This window comes from Chroicocephalus ridibundus, chromosome 1 (assembly GCF_963924245.1).
Source record: "Chroicocephalus ridibundus chromosome 1, bChrRid1.1, whole genome shotgun sequence".
NCBI classification, from domain to species: domain Eukaryota; kingdom Metazoa; phylum Chordata; class Aves; order Charadriiformes; family Laridae; genus Chroicocephalus; species Chroicocephalus ridibundus.
In genome coordinates this window covers 98,720,475-98,732,687 of record NC_086284.1, presented here as the reverse complement: position 1 = coordinate 98,732,687, position 12,213 = coordinate 98,720,475, and the positions used below count along the sequence as shown (strand labels likewise).

Here is a 12,213-nt window from a genome sequence, read left to right as displayed (position 1 = left end):
TCTATTCCGTCACCCTGGCCTCGTGCCAGCTTCAGGAGGACGTGTAGCACCTGATCTAGCATGAGAGCTGCTGTAATAACGTTAGCCCATCCAAAAACACGCTGTCTGGTGAATAAGAAGCAGCAGGGGGATTCAAAATAGCAGCTCACTGTTTCGTGTTATGTGGTTGCAATGGATTTGGGTCAGCACTAAGTGCCCTGAAAGTTGATTTACTATCTCATTGAGCCACGGCCTCTGCTACTTGGGAAGTTTGGAATAACATTTCCAGAAGTACCTAAGTGCTCCTGATAAATTTTACTGCCAAAAATTAATTTCCTTCATTTCCTCTTTTCCCTCCCACTTTCTCCCCTTATCCCCATTACGAAGAACTGATGTCGGTGCCACGAACAGCTCTGAATTCATTTGCTTACAGCTTTAGGCAGGGAGATTATTTTTTTTTTCCTCAGAAGTTTTTATTGCATTTATTTTCTCCTCCTCTTTCCTTGCACCTATGCCTGACCTCTTCCTCCCTGCACTAGCATTTCAAGACTCCCCCTCAGCTGCTCTTGTAACGGAGGCATCGCTACTGAGTCATCCCTTCGCATCCAGCTCGCTGCTAATCCACTTCTTGCTGTTTCTTTCTCGAGGGTCGTTCACTCTTCTTCTCCACATCCATCCCCAGCGGTCTGTGGTTTGGGCATTTCCACCCTCAGACACTCCTGTTACTTCCTCCCCGAATTTTCTCTCCTTTCTCTGGAGTCTGCATTATTGAAGATGGTGACCGCCCCTTTCCCCTACCTGCTGTTTATTTGAATGTCTTCCTCAGATGTTGTCCCAAGCTTCTGGCCTTCCTCCCTCGGCCCTGCTGTGAAAGTAGCTACCTTGTCCTTGTCTTTACAGTCACTGCGGATGCAGTAGGGACGGGCTTGGCAACCTCTCGTTTTGATAATTTTCCATGCGAAACAGATTCCCCTGTTTTGTTTTTGCTTTTGTTTCTCTGCTCTGGCCACTGGAGCCCTGAGACCTCCTCCTCCTCCTTCTCCTCCTCCTTGTTCTCCTCCTCCTCCTTCAGATGCAGCCCCAAAGGAAGGAAGGAGGCCTGGCTGCTCTCGGAGGCTGGAGATGCAAAGTCAAAGCCTCTCCAAAAGCCTCCCTGTGTCTTGTGCCGTTGAGGCTGACTCAGGAGACAGCCGTAAGCAGAGCTCCTGCGTGAGGTGCGGGGATGGGGAAGGGAAGAGACCATTCCCTCCCTAGTGCTCCCAGACTCAGGTCTGGGGGCAGCTGCCTCCCTTCTCCCCAGCAAGACAGCTGAGGTAGGGTGAAAACCGGTGCCCCTCACACCACGGTGTAATCAAAAGAATCGTTATTTGCAACATTACACATGCTATTTAGCACACTGCAACAACTTTATGGGCAGGTTTCTTGTACTTAACCAAAACCCATGCTTTTTCCCACGTCTCCAAGAAAGGAGAGGAAATCACAGTCCTTTAGCCCTCCATGTCCTTCCCCCTCCCGTCCTCTTCCTGCAGCCCTCTGCTTGTGAACCTAGCCTTAGGGCTGGGGACCCTGAGGGTTTCTTACACAGGCCGCCTCTGCTCGGGTGTGTGGGAGCTCAGAAACACCGGGGATGAGCATCACAGGAGGAGGGAATCATACCGAGCGTCTTTCAGAGAGGAGCTGGGGCTCCTCTGAAGCATTTGAGTCCCCAAATCGGAAGCTGGTTGTTATTATACAGATGAAACACACTTCAGAGGAGTGGGCTGCACCAGAGACAGTGATCTACAGCTGACAGCGACAATGCAAGAGGCCACATGCTTTTTTACACCAGGGTCAGGAGCTTTCATCCCATGTCTTCTGGGAAGGGCTGAGACCGCTGTCGAGATCAGACCCTTTCTCATCCAAGCAGCAGCTCTGCTCTCCAGCACAGTTAAAGCCTCCGGAGCGGGAGAAACTTGCTGTGCGTGAGCACATCAAAACAGGCTGTCACGCCACTAAGCATGCCCGTACCAGCCTCTTTGTGACTGTCATCATCGAAGTCCAATGTGCAAAACTGAGGTAGAAGACAGATAAGGAACATGACACGCGCCTCTTACAGCTCACCCCAAAACCGTTCTTTCAGAGGTATAGGAATGTATGGCTACAGTCCATGTAGCCGGGACATCAGCTGGGAAAACTCAATCACCTAAGCAAAAGGGGAAAGATATAGGAAGTTTTGCCAACAAAAAAAAAAAAAAAAAAAGGAATAAATAGGTTAAAGTGGCAACAAATAATTCAACCCGTAACAGCAACAACCTTTCAGCAATTTACTGGCTATTGAGTAGCTTTTGGTGCCATTTCTATTAGCCATATAGGATGGAGATTATATGAACCTGTCCACGTAGCACTGTTCAACCAGGAAAAGATACTACAGCAAAACAGCCTTTTCTGTGGCTTAATTATATGGCCCTGATCCAAACTCCACTGAAGGCAATAAGAATCCTTGCCGCTGACTTTAACGACTTTGCACGACTGAATACTCCCAGCAGGGCTTTAATAGGGAAAAAGACTGAAGTTTAAGCTGCAAAATACAGGATATAATCTGAAGAGCAGGAAAGCTGCCGACATACTTTCATGGCACAGGCAACTGTCATTGATGAGAAAAGGGAGATTCTGACCTAATGGAAGATCTTTAGGGTTTGCATCTTCATTTTCTGCTTATGGACTTAAGGAACCATTTGGGATTTGCATTAATAAGCTGGTGCCTAACTGTAAAACGTACACTGTCAGAGGGTCAAAACGCATGTCTGTGCATCTGGGAGAGGTGTACAGAGTACATTGACACCCAGAGCTTGTTTTCTTACTGTGCCAAATCTTGATTATGTTGAAGTGAATGGAAACACTTCCACAGGCTTCAGCAGGACAGTGATTTAGCTCACTCTCTGGCCAGGGCTAGCACCGTGGAAGGAGCACTAATGCACGCCCTGGACTGACTGTCGCTTTGCAGAGTCCTTTTTATAGATGCTTCTTATTATAAGCAAAAGTACTTACATTAACATTGCAAAAACAAATAGTCTAATGTTGTTACATTTTAAGGGCACATTAACTTGAAAGAGCAGCCAAGTTTGTTGACTAAATTGATTTACACAACTCTAAGGCCACTAAACAAGTATTTCTCAATGTCTCATCAGCAGCTCAAGGGAGCAGAAGCTAAAAATGCCACGGCTCAACAAACAGTTCTGTGTTCCTACTGTTGATAAGTACATCATGTTTCTTTGCAAATAAAAGCCTGACAGGGGTTGCTTTAAGAAAAAAAAAAAAAAAACACCACCAAAACAACAAACCAACAAACAAACCATAAATAAATAAATAACACGAATAATTGCTAAGTACATACTGTCCTCTTTGCCTCCTTCCATTTCCCTCACATAACTCCATTACAACAGCCCCAACAAATCATCTACAATATGCCCAGGATTCCCTCAAACAGGCTGCTGGCTGGCCAGGAGGCAACCCCTACTGTGGTTCTTTCAATGCAACAGCCCTTTGCTTGTCAGGGACAGAAATGTCCAGGTGTCAGCAAACTCCATTTACACAAATTGATCATCCAAGGTGCCCAGGTTGCCTGAGAGATGCTGAATGTCCTCCACCAGCAAATATTTTGATGGGAAGTGTTCGGCATCACACAGACATGGTAAGCGCCTCACAGGGGCCAGCCCTAAGAGCACAAGCTTACCCATGGCTGCGGGGCCTTACGCACAATTCCAGTTTGCAGATGCACCCCCTGATCTGTCAAAGTGCAATGGGAATAGGTCCCTGTCAAAGGTTTTCATGGATTAAGAGCTCGGTCAGGATCTCTAGTCACGTCACCAAAGGGAAGCGTCCAGGTGCCTTGCCAAGGAAGCAGTACAAAGTGGAGATGGCTCTTTAACAAAGCAGGCAAGGAAGTGGTAAGACAAGCAGCTGGAAACTGAATTCAGGAAAGAACTATGCTAGCAGATGTCTAATACTGAGAGTAATTAATCAAGACACTCATTACCAAGGGGCACCGTGCAATCCCCATGACTTGATGCCTTTACACCTAGACTGGCAAAACTTTCATAACAGACACCGTTCAACCAAAAGCTGTTGTGCTTGATTTTAAGGACTGGAGGATAAAATTCAAAGTCCTCCATCATACAGAAGTCAAGCAAGGTGATCACTAAGGATTTTAAAACATGGAAGACTATGAATGTAAAAGATTTAAAAGGCTTTTGTCTCTGTCAAAATGTAGGAGAAGCAGAATGGGAGAGTGTGCTCTGCAGCTGGACGGCAGGCAGGGAAAATACCAAGAAGCACTACACTGCTCCGTCTGCTTTGGTAATTTCTGTGGCCATGGTTGCCAAACAACAGAGATCCTCACTGATGCATTGTCTCCAGCAGGCCTAATGAAGCATGAACACGGCCAGCTTTCACAGCTACAGAAAGACATGAGAACCACTGTTTCATGTCATCCAGTCACATAAAACATAAATATGTCCTAGTGGAGGCATGCAAAGTACTTGCCTTACTTACTCTGCTAAGCCAGCTGAGAATGTTTTGCTCTTGCAGTAAAAATGGTCAATCCGCTGAACGTCACATTTGGGGAATACATCTTCCATCATACACAGTCTGTCTTTTCCCTTGGGTTTCCTTCTGTTCTCTGTAAGGTAGCAAGAAAGCTTCACTGTAAGTAGACAGACATCTTGCAGACTTGACTTTTACTCAGGTCCTATATTGTTACCATGCATATTCATTACACAGATCTATCCTGCTACAAGAAGATGGCTGGTCTTTTGCCTGTGATACCACCATTTGCCAGAAATGATTTTAAATGGAGCAGACAATGAGGCTGTTACTTACAAATGCTTTTTGATAATTATGTTCTGTCACCCTCAGCCAAAATGATATAACATCTGTGCCCAAAGAGTTTCTACACAGATGCTGTCTAAGACCCGTTTTCCCTCTGAACATTTGGTGAGCGGTGCAATACAGAGCAAGAAAGCACCACTTTGAGTAACATTTGGCAGTACCTCCACAATGCAGGGAGAAGTCCATGAGCTGAACTCTCCTTACATAAACACCAATAGGGGATAAGTCAGTACTCTTGAAATCGGTATGTCACCTTATTTCAACATCAAACTAAAGCTTGATGTGAAAGTTCAGTCAGAGCTGAATCTGGCTCCACAGTTTATAGTGTTTATTTAACTTAGGAGCCAGCATGACAGTAAAATATCTCAGATACCTCTTTAATCTGGAGAGTTTATATCCAAAATTACACTTAACTGTTGGAGGATGGGAAGGAGGGAGAGTCACAGTTTGGACCAGGTTTTATTTGGTGCATTGGGAACTGCCTCTTGGATGCCCATCCGGGGGAACAAGATCCAGAGAGCGGGGACAAACTCTGGCCTTGGAGGCCAGAGGAGAGGCAGGAGAGGAGCAGGGAGGGAAAACCATGTCCATACAGAAGGGCAAAGGCACTTGGGATTTCCCCCCAGAATGTATGCTACAGGGCACGAGGCTCAAATGAGAAAGGCTCGGGCCAAGCTTGGCAGACGAGACAGCTTGACCGACCGCCCTGTCCCGGGAGGAGACAGCAATGGCTCCACAGGCTTGCACTGCTCAGCTTCTTCTCCTGCTCCCTCCCTCCATGCTGAAGGACACCGCGCATCTCCTTGGCAAGGGATACAGCCCCAAAACCCGAGGGCCAAGCTTCAAAAAGGTGAGAAGATGTCCCCTGCTGCAGGCTGTGAAACGGGGTCCTGCCATGGCAGCTGGCAGGACTGACCCCTGCTTCCAGAGAGGCTGCTGAGGGGCCGGCTGGGCACGGCGGGTGGGGGCACTGAACGCCCCCAGACGATCAGCGTCCGGCTATCGAGCCACACACAGCCCCTGATGTAAAGGCTGATGTTATTTTGGATTCGTTAATGACTGGGCTGAAGGCTGCTTCAGTAAAGAATTATATCCAAATCATCTTCAGTGCAAGGGGGCAACGAACAGAATCTCAACAATTCGCAAATTTTCCCCTCTGGGAGACATAACAATGCATAGGCATTTGGATTTTTAAATATCAATTTGCACGTTATCTATAACATAAACACACATTTACACACACACGTAAATCTCAGGAGACTTTTTTTAAAGACATTTATGTGAGGCAGAAAGTTGTCCTGCTTCCCTTCAGGCAAGGCCCTGAAATGCTTCCCATGGCCAGATGATATTCCCTGCCTTTCTCTGCAGATGTGTCAAGAAGGTGGTGGAGCTTTTGTGCTGGCTTGAGAGCTGGAGCCCCCCAGGAACTGCTGAGGGACCGGTGCTGCCCACCTCACACGGGCTCAGCAGGGGATGGACCTGCCACGGGTGAAACTGGGTGAGGTGAGGGCAGGTTGACCCCAAGGCAGGAGTGCTGCTGTGTTTTTGTCCAAAAGAAGTGAGGCTGTTACCCAGAGGGTGCTGCAGCTGAAGTATTTAGGTGCAACATCAGGGTTGGCACATCTCAAAACTGCCCCAGGTCCCAACACAGCTCTGCTGTGGGCGGCACAGGCACAACGGTACACATGGACTAAAACCACATCCACCCACAAGTTGAATGGTTTGGTTTGTTGGGATGGCAATGAGACTTAAGGCCCAAGGCTTTGCTTTATCCATCTGGTCTTTGTTTGGCAATGCCAGGAACTCCTCCAGGGCACTGTGACAAATACCTTGTCTAATGGCTTCCCTTGCAAAGCCAGGATTTTCTGCGTCCTGAAAACAGTCATCGCCAGGCGGTCTAGGAGGCAGGCCCAGGTGATTCAAACAGCGAGCAAATGCCAGAAAGGGATGATTTCACTGCATTATTGAGCGCACATTTGACAGATAAGCCTAGCAACAGGGACCCTGTCTGCAGGCGGACGCCCAGCAATCAGCTACGCTATAGCTCCCTGTCATTCGCCTGCACTGCTGCAAATGCGTGAATAAATAAATAATCTCCTATAGCATTTGTGCAATAAGCAGAATATTAGCATGTAGCTCTCAAGACGACCTTTATCAAAGGAAGCAGCATTTATACTGGAGAAACTTATCTAAAAATAAATGATTATCACTCATGTATACATAGAAATACCAAGGGCGAGATATGACTTTCTATAATGTGAAATGACTCATTTTCCCCCTGAAGTTTTAAGTGAGTGTTGAAGATATGTACTTCTAAGAGTGAATCACTCCAAATGGCCACTGGGTGACTGGCTGAGTTTGAACTAATCTTGGGGAGGAGACCTGACGTAAGAGCCGTGGGACTTGGAATGCATCGGCTATTTGCAGGGCAAGGATGGCAGACTTTAGCACTCAGTTGTCACTAGTAAATCTCAAATTGCTTTGACAGGTGGCAGATTGTGAGACATGAATGGCTACAGCTTCCAGGGGAACACTTCTTTTCATGGAAAGTGGGATAAGGCCAAGGGAACAACCCATATTTCTTCTTTATAGATAAGTGCCCGTGTACACACACACACACACACACATATATAGCTGTAAAAAATAAAGCATCTCTTTTATGGATCAGTAAACTAACTTGAACCCTTGTTTATACTTGCTAGCCCAACTCGAAAGTAAGAGCTCAAGCTTTCTGGAAGCGTAGCTGGATTGCCAGCCTCCAGGACAAGCCCAAAAAAGTTCTGGTGAGTTATCTACAAACTTCGTAAGCATGAGAGAATTCAACAGCTCTGTAGATATTCACGGGAGAGTGTGGAGCCTCCGCTCACCGGGTTCAAACCACTCCTGGGTCAATCAGTGACCACAGTACGATGCCTAAAGTGTTGAGGTTTTTTTTCAGTTACCCCAGTGAGGTTTGTCCTCTGTGTCATTCCCAGGTGTCCACGTTCAGCACGGGCACCAATCGCCACCCCAGGAGATGGCACAAGCCTTGGGGAGGGGTAGCATCCCCTGACTTCCTGGACACAGCCAGTCTGGCCAGCATATTAATTGTGACAGCACCAGGGGAAAAGCTTTCTTCTCTCTTCCCAGTGACATAGATGGAAATTGAGGGTGGCAGGACTGAGCAGGCACCGCTGCAGTGTGTTAATTGGGCACACAACAAATTCCTGACTCACTTAGGAGTGCCTCCCCCAGGGCCAGGGCATTATATATACATAAATATCAGCTTCGTATTGGAGACATGTCCCGAGGAGGGAAGTGAAAGAGAAGCGAGCCTTGACTTTACAGATTAGCTCACAGCTTTTTGCTGTCTCCCTTTAAATAGTGATTAGAGCAGCCTAACTACTGAGGAAAAGATCCCCAGCAAGCTCTGTCTTCCAGAGGAACCTAGCAGCCTCCATAAGCAGTGTAAGTATAATAAATGCCAGCCATGCAACATGTCACACAGTTACAATGGGCTGAAGCAGCAAAGCACCAATGCCTCAGAAATGGTTGCACACACAAACTCATATTCTACGATCTGTTACATATAGTTCCTCGCTTACAGCCCAGTGCCTGATCTGTGCGTGCGTTTCTTGCGCTCAGTGAACTCAGTTGGTGAACGAGGGTCCCACACAGACTTTACCCTTTGCTGAGGGATTGGCTGATGCAACTGTGTCTTTCATTTTCTACTCCTGTGGGAAGGAGCCCTGTGTTTTGTAGGGTTGTTTGTGGAAACTAGTTACACTGGGGTACAAGTTTTGCTGCGGGCTATAAGAAAAAATTAAAATCGAGTCAAACTGATTCAAGGCAAATTTGTTGTGAAGGAACGTTTCCTCAGAGGACAGAGCTGTCAAGCAGAAGGTCTTTCAGAAAACAGGAGAAACCTCTTTTGATTAACACAGTCTGCCAGAAACGATGAAATCCTGGAAGGATTTTGAAAATGAGAGGGAAATGTGGGTATTTCCAGTACTGCCACAGAAATTTTGTTTGACCTTGGGACAGTGGTTTAACTCCCCATTGAACCATAACTTCTCCCGTCCTCCAAAGGCAGACAGATAACAGGAACGCCTGCAGTTCCTCCCACTCTATAAGGGCATCAGCAAGTGTAACACACCGAACAGGTAGGGATTTTAAGCAAATTAATTATTTGCTATAAACATTCTTTTCCACTTTGCTAATTATTCACATACCTACTTGGACGGCTACAAACTCGTTCATGATTACTAAACGAGAAAGGGATGCAGCTGTACTTCATCCTGGATGCAGACTCTTCGCACAACAAGGATGGAGTCAGCCCTTGTCCCTCGGCAAGAGCTGTGCAGCTGCACAGCCAAAGACAGCTGCTGCTAGGGGAGGGAAAAAAGGTCGGCATCTCTTAGCCAGCCTCACACAGGAATAAAACAGGAGTGCAAACCGCTCATTTTTTTGCTGCCATGGAGTTATTCAGTTGCACTTCCCAGTCCCATGGTACCTGATGGCCGAAGCCATAAAGAAATGCCAAATTAACCCTACGAGCCCTTCCAGATATCGACAGATTTGCATTTTACCTTCTTGAGAACAGTTTCAAAAAAACCACACAAACTCCTCAAGGAAACGGAGTCCTCAATAGCTAGTGACTGATGTGGTTTCTAATGAAATTAGGGTTTCCGCGTCCTTTTGGGAAGAATTTAAACTGCTCTGCTCCTACAGTGATGCAGCTTATCTAGAGGGAAAGACACCGTATAAAACACAGATGAGCTGGTTTCAAATCCCACTGCACCCCGGCTCTCCTCTGTGATTTCAGACAAACTGGGTAAGCCTTAACTACAGTTTCCATTTTCCACCAGAGGACATTCAAAGGACTGTTATACCAACGGCTGAGAAGAGCTCATAAACTACAGAGATGAGATCTATAACCATTTGCACAGCTGAAGCAGGAGACTTCAAAATAACGCGCGAATTTAACAAAGCACCAAGTTTCCTCTCTTATAACAGGCAATAGTTGATACCTGAAGAACAGATTCTTGCGTGAAGAATTTTGCTAAGCATATTCCATTTTCAGTGGCTGAGATTCTCCTTCGGAGAATAATTAAGTATGCAATATGTGGTCTAAAACAGCCAGGAAAGAGACTGAAACTACAGAAAATTGAAAGGAAATTATTTCAAACTGGAGTGCTCTGACTCTGGAAACTAAGTTATAAATGTTTTTGAGAACCTGCATTTATTACTTGCAATAAATAACTTTTCTTCCAAACACGCCTTTGTGTGAGAGACAGATTAGCAGTGCAAGTGGAGCATATTTCTGCTGTGCAGAAGTTACTTATTTTAGAATAATGGACGTCACAAATTGGCCCTGCATAGCAACACTCATTGGAAAAAGATCACAGTTCCACTTAACACAAAAGTGCAATCTTGAAGCCCATTGAAACTGAAGTCTCTTCACAGGGCAAACACTGAAGTAGCTCCTCATTTGCGTAAAGCTGGACAATTGCTCCACTTCCATACACAGAAAATTGCTTAGATATCTGCTATGCATGGGGAAAGGCGCATTAATCACATTACAGCAAGTGAACATCCCAAGGTTAAATCTCGATGCTGTGGAGTACTTCAGTGTTTTATAAAGTCATCTAAACGGGGTTTATATTTGCAAATCTTTATGGTGCGGTGAAGATTTGGAGCTTACCTTTAAACCCGAGGCACTTCTTTTTCCCTGTAAGAAAAGCCCGGTTCTGAAAAACAGATTTAGATACATAAGGTCTGATTCTCCACTACATTAAAGCTGTTTTATAGCTGTGTCGCTGTAGTGAAAATCAATGGAGTGGCACTGGTGAAAAAAAACAACGTAATGAAGAGAAGAACTAGCCCAGGCTCTTTAAAAGGCTGTTCTGCAGCCATTCTCTCAGGCTTTCTTCGAGTCCATTTTGCTAGCTGCTATGTGGCAGGAGGATGTAGGAAAAAAAGGCCATGAGATGGCAAACCTTTCCACCCTTGTTTGCTTGGTTTATGGCATTCCTGTCTTTCTGCCTTTGCATCATAATTCTGCTTTCCTTCAAGAAAAGAAAACAATGAGACCTAGATTTATCCTCACTAAGAGAGCTGCCCTCCCTTTCAGTTTTTTTTCTGTGAGAAGCAATTACACCTGAATTTGTTCCAGTGCTTCTTACTGCCTGGGAGGACGGCTGGGAGCACGGGCTGTAAGCCAGCGTGGCTCTAAGTGGGATCAAGGGAACGGTGCTGATTTACACCCACAGAGGGTCTGTCTCGTGGGGTTTGCTATCAGGCATGTTATTTCACTTCTGGAGTCTCCACTGGCAGACACGAAGTTTCCCCTCAGAAGCTGGCCAAAACCGCCCAAGATTTTGCAGACCGCTTCAAAGTCACCTTGAAATCTCTTGCAAGCAAAAAGGGGGCAGCTCCTCTGCTTGTCACCAGTCACACGCATGCCTCCCAGCCCACACCAGCTCTCACCCGCACTCCTCCAGGATGCCCCGCGCGGGACCGGATCCAGCCTCACCACCCGGTCCCAGACAGAGCTTGCTGATAAGGCACGTGTGCTGGGGTTTCTCCTCATTTATCATACCAAAAGCTGCTCTTATGTGGCTGGGGCCCAGACACAGGAAGTCTGAGTTGGTGTTTAAATTTGCTACGGACTCCCTGCATGGCGTTAGGGAAAACAGTTGAGCCCTCTGTGTCTCAGTTGCCAGTCTCTGATGCCGACGGCACAGCTTGTCCTCTCATCCACCCTCTGTCCGGTGCATCAGCTTTTGGGGACAGAGGGGCTTTCTTGCGGCCCCTCTTGTAGGACCTGCCCCATCCCACTTCACTGCATGAGACTGTCTTCAGAGCTTAAAAAGCAAAGGTGGGTTGCACACCTGTGCCCGCATTCGCTTTCTCAGAGCAGACACTTTTTCCAGAGTTTGGGTATAATGAGGCCAAGTGGCAGGAGAGCAGGCAGGGTGCTGGGACTCTGCTCTGTGTCGACAAGCCATGCTGCTGGCTGCGGAGGAGGTTGGCACAAGACAGCTGGCAGCAAGGAATTATCCGAGTCAGGGCAGCATCCGAGCAAAAGAAGGTGTGTATAAGCACAAACTTGCTTAAAAGGGGGGGGGGGCCTGCTAGGGCCATGGCTCTGGAGAACTGAGAAGGGAAAGCAGATAGGACAATTGAGCAAAATCCTGGGGAAGAGTCAAGAGCCATGTAGGCACAGAGCAGCGCAAAACACCAGCTTGAATTTTTCACACCTCTGATTTAGCCAGGAAATGTTATTCCTCTTAAGCACTTTGTGTCACATGGCTGGGGTGTTCTTTCGCCCAGGACAAAGCGCTCTAAACGCAGATTTGCCACCCCCTGGACGCACGGCCCCGCAGC

At 46.8% G+C, this 12,213-nt stretch overlaps 1 long non-coding RNA gene across 1 annotated transcript; it reads right to left on the bottom strand.

Moving 5' to 3' along the window:
* Positions 1-1,305: 1,305 nt before the first annotated feature.
* LOC134519920 (uncharacterized) lies at positions 1,306-10,638 on the bottom strand. Its single transcript, XR_010072331.1, has 3 exons — positions 10,529-10,638; positions 4,510-4,636; positions 1,306-2,161 (listed from the first exon to the last, which is right to left on the bottom strand). It is a non-coding gene; the product is annotated as an uncharacterized LOC134519920 (long non-coding RNA).
* Between the last annotated feature and the right edge of the window lie 1,575 nt (positions 10,639-12,213).